The following is an 8,491-nucleotide window of genomic DNA, read 5'->3' as shown; positions in this document are numbered from 1 at the left end:
GAGCTGCAGATGGGTGGTGGTGGCCAGAGTGGCTTCAGCACAGGTGGGAGCCCAGTGTGAGGTCAGGGATACGGCTCTACAAGGTGACCCAGAAAAGGGGACTGCTGGAGACCCTCAGCCAATGACCACCCCTACCATGGCACCGGGAGCCTGCCCTGCCTGTGCCTGAGCGAGAGGTGTTCATGGACACTGGTTATTCCACATCATCTGTAGCAGTTCCCTCAGCATGGGTAGTTCCTATTTCTCATTCCTTCATCCCCTGCTTTCCCAGAAGAGCAGCACTTCTTGTGTCCAGAGCAACTCCAAACACACTGCACCTTTGGGGGGATTGACTTTCTCCCACCTCAGGCCTGTCTTCCCTTTTAAGAGATCTGCTGTCCATATTTACTCCATCAAGCTGTGGCCTTCCAAGGTCATCCTCCGCTGAGACTGGCAGATGCCACTGAAATCCATCCCCAGCTTCCTGTGGGTCTCACCAATCCCTTTCTCACTCAGGGTAGCCTTAGCAACATTCCCATCTGTGGGAAGAGGCACGAGTTCTTCCATACTTGAGAAAGCTGTCCCACACAGTTCTTCCATAATTTGTTGCTGATTTGTTCCAAAATGTCTCTGCTAACAAATGTCCTGAGAGAGCCAAGAAATTGCAGTGCCTCTGAAACATCAAAGATATCTGGGCACATAATGGTGAAAATCTTTGGACCTCTTGACTCCACAAGCTAAGCAGTTACAGCACTATCCAGACAGGATAAAAGTATTTGTGCCACATGACAGATGAAGGAAAAAGATAAAGAAGAAAGCTTGGAAAACATAAAGGATCCATTCAAACAACAGAACAGTTTCTGGAAGAGCCCAAACTATCTTGCCTGTTGCACATGGTTCCCAGACCTTTTTACATGGACCACCCACTAGTCCTGCCTCCCTTCTCAAATCTCACCTGCATCCCAGTGCACACTGTGCTGATGTGATGGGTGGTTTTCACTCCACATCTCTTCCCCTTGCTCTCCCAGATGGCATCGGGGCAAATCCAGGAACAAAGGAAGAGGCTTGTATTACAAGGTTTGTCTCTTGTTCTTTACTTCCTAGAATTCCAAATGTCACTGGTCATCTGGAATGGCACCAGCCACCTACAGAGCTGCTTCTAGGTCTCCTTTTGGTGCTATCAAATCCTACCTTTCTCCAGGATGGATTCCATTCTCCTCCTGGGTGTGCACCCATCTGGTGGCTGCTCCTTTGGTGGCTTTGCCTCCTGTGGCCAAGATCTGCTGCTCCAGCCTGTGGAGAAGAAACCCTGCCAACACACAGCTTGCCTTGGAAATACCCCATGGCAGAAGCACAGCAGGTTGGTGATGTGTCTTATAGGCCACCTGAGCTGAAGGCTCAGACCTTGATCTCCAAAGGACCCAAAGGACCCAACAGGCCTCCGCTGCTCCCACCAAGGGAAGCCTTGGATGGAAAAGGCAAAGTATTCTGTACGGCCTCCAGCTGCAAAAGGCCTTCCTTTTGGAGTCCAGGAGGGACAAACTTCGTGGTGCAATCAACTTCCTCCCCTGAACATCTATCAGACAGCTGCTTTGCCAAATTTTCTGTTAGAAAATGCACGTTTAGTTACATGGTGGGTCCTCTCTCTCACTAAATACTCACAGACCCCTCTCTGCAAGCTCTGGTCACATCCATACCTCGCTGGAGAGGGCTCCTCCCATGCCCAAATACATGTATCTGGTGACTAAGCTGAGATTGATCAGCAAGGGCCAATTCTTAGTAACAATGGAAATTCTTTACCAGAAAGGACAGAGCTAAGTCGATGCCCTTCAGACTTTGTCCCTGTTATCCAGAAAGCACCAACCCTTCTGTAGTGCCCATCTTCATGAAACGACCGGAATTATTGTTACACATCCCAAGTTCGTTGCATTGCAACACTACACATCCCTGCTGTTCTGTTTTCCAAAAGAGGATGCTGCTAAAAATTACATGGCTGATGAAGAAATACAAATTAGCACACCCTCTGCCCAACCACGGGTCATTGGTGATGTATAAACACAGCTGAACCCCGGGGAAAGAACAACACCAAGTAAAACAGAAGGTAAAATAATACTGCTTATTTCCACATCTCCCTCTGCAAAGCCCATGTGTGCACTGTGGTTTGTGGTTGAGACAAGGCTGGACTGGAGTTTTGGTTGTGTCCTAAGGAAAGAACGTTTGTTGTAGCTGGGCTGGGATAAAGTTAGAGCTGGCATGGCCATGTGGGAGAGGGCTTGGCTTTGTCACAGTGAGCTCATCCTGGAGCCAGTGCAGCTGAATGGAGGCTGGAGCCGAGCTCTAGTTGTGTGTGTGCATGTGGAAAACATCAACCAGGGAGAGGGAAAGCTGTGATCAAGGCATCAAGCCAGCACAGGCATCTCACCCAACTCTTTGGAGCAGTTATTCCCATAAAAGTGTCCGTATCCAGCAGTAGAGGCCTTTGGAGTTAATGCTGCTATTCCCGGGGTCACCAGGCTGCCAGTTGTGTAACGAAGGAGGCTGAGGAGAAAAAGCACTGAAATTTTTCCCTGTGAGGGTGGGGAGGCCCTGGCACAGGTTACCCAGAGAAACTGTGGCTGCCCCATCCTTGGAAGTGTCCAAGGCCAGATTAGACAGGGCTTGGAGCAATGTGGGCTAGTGGAAGGTGTCCCTGCCCATGGCAGGGGTTTGGAAAAAGATGAGCTTTAAGGTCCTTTCAAAGCCAAACCATTCTGTAATTCAGTGTTCAGGTACCCAGGAGGAGCAGGAGGAAGTCAAGGGGCTTCTGCACAGTTGTTTTACCTGGCCATTGCAAGAACCTGGGGGAAATCCCAGCCCTCCTGCCCGATGCCAAGTCTCTCCAGGAAGAGGGAGTCACTTGTCCCCTGGAGCCCAGGCCAGCACAGGGCTTGCAGTAGCTGTAAGCCACAGTGTGGGAGTGCCAGCTCTGAGAGTGTGGCCTTGGCTGATGATGGACCGGGACCAGCTTGGCATTCCCCGTGGCTCCCAAGGCCTGACAGATACCTGGAGAGCTGTGGCTGGCTTTCCAGAAACAGGCTTTCAGCCCCTGTTTGGAGTCATGGGTCAATACTGGGGCTGTGCTCCAACTCCAGAGTCACTGTCCTTGGTTTATTTTTCAGCAAAATGCAACAAACCCGTTTCCCTGCTGGTTAGGAAAAATACTTGGTGTCAGGTTTTAACTGTGTTGCAAAATGCTGTTTTCTACCCGGGATGAGCCGAACTGGCCACTGGAGAATTGGAGCTGATGTTGTTTGAACCAATATTTGCTTCTAAGCATTGCTTCTAAGTATTGCCTAATTTCTAAACTGCACAGGGCAAACAAAGAGCTCTCTGTCGACCCTAAGCCGCTCTTCCTGGCTGGGAGCACTAAGCCCAGCTGCAGACTGTGACCTCTTGTCAGAGCTGCTTACTGTGCCATACCATTACAGATTTACATTCTTAGATTGGAAACTAATGTCAGCTCAACAGCCAGGTACCAGCAGCTTGACCCTCTCTGCCTTGCACAGCAGATCCGCAGGACAGTGTCACTGCCCCCCATGCCTCCTGTGCACATTCCCCTTCCAGCAAACACCAGCTGCTCCAGCATCGGTGAGGAAACAGGTTTTCTTGACCTTCTTTCCCAAGCAGGCCCCCTCTAACTCCCCAGCCCCCTTGCTGAAGTCAGCAGAGGTTTCTGCTCCGCCAGCCAGTGGTCCATGCAAAACTCACCCTCTTGGATATGCAATTAGTGCCATTCCTCCTAATGAAGGATCCCAGTTTGCTTAATTAACCCAAAGGTTAACAGGATTAACAGAAACTCTGTGCAGCCTTGGGAGCTGTGATATTCCTGAAGGGATTTAGGAAGAAAAGGCAGAAATATATAGTGGGTTAATTATTCCTGCTGAAGACACACTTGCAAAGAGACCAGCTGAAGCCTGGTAACAGCCAGCCCTGCTTCCTGTATATTTACCAAAGATCATTGGGAACAAACCAGTAAAAACTGATATCTGGGAAATAAATGGCAGGAGTGCCAGGTGCCCTATGTGACCACAGCACCCTCAGCTCCTCTCCCACAGGACCCCTAGGTCCCTTGTGAGGGCACACACCTGGCAGTTGCACAACTCTTCTGTCCACAGAATGGTTGTGTCCAGCTCCGTGGGACATGCCAGGCAGTTTCCACGAGGGCATGTCCTCACAATGAGATGCTGGACCATCCCAGAGTTGTGGCTGCGTGAGAACAGGGGGAAAGGTGGCTTATTTCCAGGGGGAGGGAGCTGTGGCTCACATGAGCCACCGTGCACACATCCAGGGACAAGGGAGCAGGAGGGTGAGCGGGGACATTCCTCTGCGGTCACCGAGCCCAGGACACCAGGATGGGGACAGAGAGACGATGGTGGTGGAGCTGGCCAAGAAGACCTTGTAGTGTGAGGGGAGGAAGAGTGAAGAAGCACAAGGTGAACCTGGGCTGAGCCACTGCCAGTCTGCCACCATAAGGGGACACCCAGCTGGGTGCCAAAGGAGCAGAGGGACAGCACTGTCCAGCATAAGGAAGGTCCTGGCAGATGCAGCCAGGGGAGCAGCTCTGTGCCTGCTGCTAATGCTCTTGATTTGGGTGGACCAACAGTGACTCTTCAGGAGCTGTGGGCACAGAGCTGCTGGTGGAGCAGGTAGCAGAGGCCAGCAGAAAAAAGGACACAAAAGGGGAAAGCAAAGGGAGATACCAAGAAGGGAAAACTTGTGAACCAGGTTCCAGCAGGGCCGGCAGTACAAACCCTTGGGCTGGTAGCGCTGGCTGGCTGCTGGAGCAGCTCTGACTGCTGGGTCTGACCCAGGAGCAGGGACTGAACCTCTCCTTGTCCTCCACAGACAGCCCAGATGGGCTGGCATGGCCACCCACCGCTGCACCCAGGGGCTGGAGCTCTTAGGGAGCTGCTCCAGCCAGAAATGAGATTTGGGCATTAAATGTACAGGAAGAGGGTCAGCTCACCAGTGGGTCAAGCTGAACTCTACCACTTGCTGTTCAGCCCCTTTCCAGTTAGTTAATTTATGGTAATCATTAATTCCAAGCCCCTGTCCATGTGGGGAGCCTCACAATAGCTAATTTTTAATCTGTCACCTCAACCACACGCTGTTACATGGGTCCTGGTTGAAGCCACCTTCCCATTTAAACACTTTTACAGCCAATACAACTCCCTGCTGATTAATAGTGGTTGTTTTGAAACCACCAAAAATTTTGTTGGCCAACATTCCCTTCCACTCTGTAATTTTAAAGCAGCATTAAAGGGAATTAATGGAAATAATGCTTTGGAATAACAGAGACCCCCTGAACTTCAGTTAAATTAATTTTCCTTCTGCTCTTGAGATTTTCAAAGGCAGATCTGACCATGCAGCAGTCACGAGCCATGCAAACAACTCACCCTTTGGAGGTCAAGAGCAGAGTATGACACCTGTGAGTAAATACTGGATCCAGGACCTGGGAGGGCACCTCTTCCCTGCCAGCTGGTGAGCACCATACCATGGGTGAAACACCTGCCCTGCTCAGGAATCTCTGAGGAGCCTACAGGCGGGTCTGACCTCTCAGTGCCTCCTCTCACTACTAGGTGACAGAGGAATTATTTTCCTGGTCCCTGGTCAAGATGTTCTCATCAAGATAAAATCTGAGGGGAATGGCTCCTCCCGTCCTCACTGCCTGGACACCCGGGGCTGGCACAGCCTTGAAGCACTGCTGGACCCTGGCTCTCAAACCACCTTGTCCTTTCCAGTAATTACTGTTTTGCAATGTGAAAACAATAAAAGTCTTGGGTCTGTTAAGAGGTCTGGGAGGAGAAGAGAGCGGGGAGCAAAAGGCCAAGCTGAGCAGATTTCAAACCCCCTCCTGACGGCTTTTGGACTCCTGTGGCATTTTAATCCTCATGGCATTTCCAGCTGCAGGGATAAAGGAGCAGAAAACCTAGGCAGAGGTGTAGGGGCTTCAGGGCACAGGTCTGGCTGGGGCTGGTCCCCTGGAGGGAGTTCTGGGATGGGGTGGCCAGCGGGATGCAGCAGCCCTCTCTCAGAATGTGATGGCAGAGCCCAGCTAGAGAGTGACGTGGCCCTAACAGCTCCTGAAAAGTGTTGCAAGAATAAGGAAGGAACAAGAAAAAATTCTTGCTCCAGATACTTTGCTAAAAGTTGCATAAGATGGAGGGATGTGGCTGCACTCTGTAGGTGTAATCACAAAATCCTAGAATGGTTTGGTCTGGAAGGGAACTTAAAGCTCATCGAGTTCCCACCCCCTGCCATGGACAAGGACACCTTCCACTATCCCAGGTTGCTCCAAGCCCCATCCAACCTGGCCTTGGACACTTCCAGGGATGGGGAATTCGCAACCCCTCTGGGCAACAACGATCACTGTTGTACAATGATCAGTGATCAGCAGTTATCAGTTATGTCCTAGGCAAGGGTACTGTATGGGCTGTAATGGCTTCATTCCACTGGAATTTCCTTGGAATTGCAATAGAAAGGGAAAATTAACTCCTTTGGGGGAGTCTGCTCACTGACAGTGACTGAGGGGCTCAGTCCACATGTTCATAGCCTTGCTACACCTGAGTTGACATCTGTTGTTCTCCCCTTCACCAGAGGTTTTGCCCTTCCATCTGCACCCCTCTGATCACCCACACTCTCCTCCCATCACCTGCATCTGCCAATGGCATCCACCACAAGCAGTAAGTCCTACCACTCCTCTGCCTGGTAGAACTTGGACTGGCACCACAGCCAGAGTGTGCCAGGAACCACATGCCGAAGGCAGAGAGAGAACAAGCCTTGGAGAAACACTGGTCAGCTGTGTAAGAGACATCACTTACCTGAAGGCATCACCAGCCCTTACAACCCCATCTTCCCTAATTTTCAGCCTCACTGGGGGCCTCCACCAACAATCTTCCAGGAGCCTGATCATGCTCAGCCCATCAGCCCCTGACAGAGCAGTGCTGCAGGAGCACTGGTCCCCAGCTCCACCACAGCTCTGCCCCTGCCTGGCCATGGCCCTGATGGTTCCAACCACAAGCCACAGACAGACTCCTCAGCTGGTCCTTGGACCTGCCTGGTGGTCCCCAGGCTGTGTCCAACCCTGCTATTGTCCCCAGACCCGATCCCAACCTCAGACCTGCCTCTTCAGCTCCATCTTCCCCGGGGATCTGGACTCTCTGCTGAGCCCAGCTGCTGTTCCAGGGCCCATCCTGCTCACCTTGGATGGAGGCTGTGATGGAAAAGGATCAGGCTGGGGTGCCTCCTTTGGGAGCAGGCAGCCCTTGCAGTACCCTGGCACATAGGCAAGAACACAAAGCTGTCTCCTGGTTAGACCAGGGAATAGAAAAGACCACAACTCTCTTGTAGGGCTTTGATCCCATACTTCAATCCATTTACAGCCCACTTTATCCTGGGCAATGATTATTTTGGATGCAGCAGTAGGATTTTTCCATTAAACCAAATGTTTCTACTAAGTCCTGGCCCTTGCAGGAGTCCCACAGCCCCAAGCTGACATAAACACCATCTTCTATAAACATGCCATGGAGACATAACACGAACAAACAGCAGGAAAGGCTTTGTGGAGATCCTGTTACAAGCAAGATATTTGTTCCTTTTGCACATTCCTCTCGAGGTGGGAAATCCCCCAGAAAAGACCAGGCCTTTTGTCAAGGTCATCAGACTTGTGTAATGACAGCAGGGAAGCTGGGGCCACCAAACTTTGTCTCCTTCCTCATCTACCACAAGGAATGCTAGATTTTCATGATATACAGATTTTCAGAGCACAGCAGCAAACAGCTTCTCAGGAGCAAGTTTTACACCAAAAGAATAAACAGTTTTTTATTCATTAGCATAATATTTCTATTAGCAACACTTGCAGGCTCTGGCTGTGACAGAGAACTTAATAAATTGAGGAAGGCAAAAGAAGGGAACATCTTGCTCTGGTTTAGCCCTCTAAAAGTTACATCTAGACTGCCTCTCTCATCCCAGGGTGTTGACATCTTCAGAGGATAATTATAGCAGAGGTAACATGGAGTATTTTGTGGACATGGTAGAGGACACAGGTGGTGGTTCAGACGGGGCACTCACCTGCCTGGTGGCCAGTGGAGGTTATTCCCATCATCAGCAATCTGAGCTGGGTTAAAGGATTAACTGATTGTAAGTCAAGCTGTCCTGATTTTAAGGGCACCTGGAGTGGTTTGGGGTTACCTCGACTGTGCTCACAAATGCCAAAGTACTGCCTGCTTATTTATCCAGCAGCCATGGAGCAATTTCTTCTGGTCACGGGTGACTGCTTAAAAATAAAAGAGGTGGAGGCAGAAAGGCTGGAGGGGAAACACAGAGGATATGCCATGGCCAGAGTCCCATGGCAGGGACATTCCCCCCAGGGCACCCTGAGTTCGGGACTGTGGCCACCTCCTGTGCCAGCTCCTGCACTGGCAGCACTCAGGGTCTTGGCTTGAGGGGACAAACCAGGAAGCAGTATCCCAAC

At 50.9% G+C, this 8,491-nt stretch overlaps 1 protein-coding gene across 1 annotated transcript in view; it reads left to right on the top strand.

Annotated features, from left to right (window-relative positions):
- Positions 1-8,491, top strand: part of LOC127468692 (transcription cofactor HES-6-like) — a 182,725-nt gene that overhangs the window by 16,738 nt on the left and 157,496 nt on the right. The window lies entirely within an intron of this gene.

The sequence above is a fragment of the Manacus candei genome, unplaced genomic scaffold (assembly GCF_025592945.1).
Source record: "Manacus candei isolate 608988 ecotype Guabito, Panama unplaced genomic scaffold, ASM2559294v1 h1tg000015l, whole genome shotgun sequence".
In the NCBI taxonomy this organism is placed as follows: domain Eukaryota; kingdom Metazoa; phylum Chordata; class Aves; order Passeriformes; family Pipridae; genus Manacus; species Manacus candei.
This window is presented reverse-complemented; position numbering and strand designations above follow the sequence as displayed.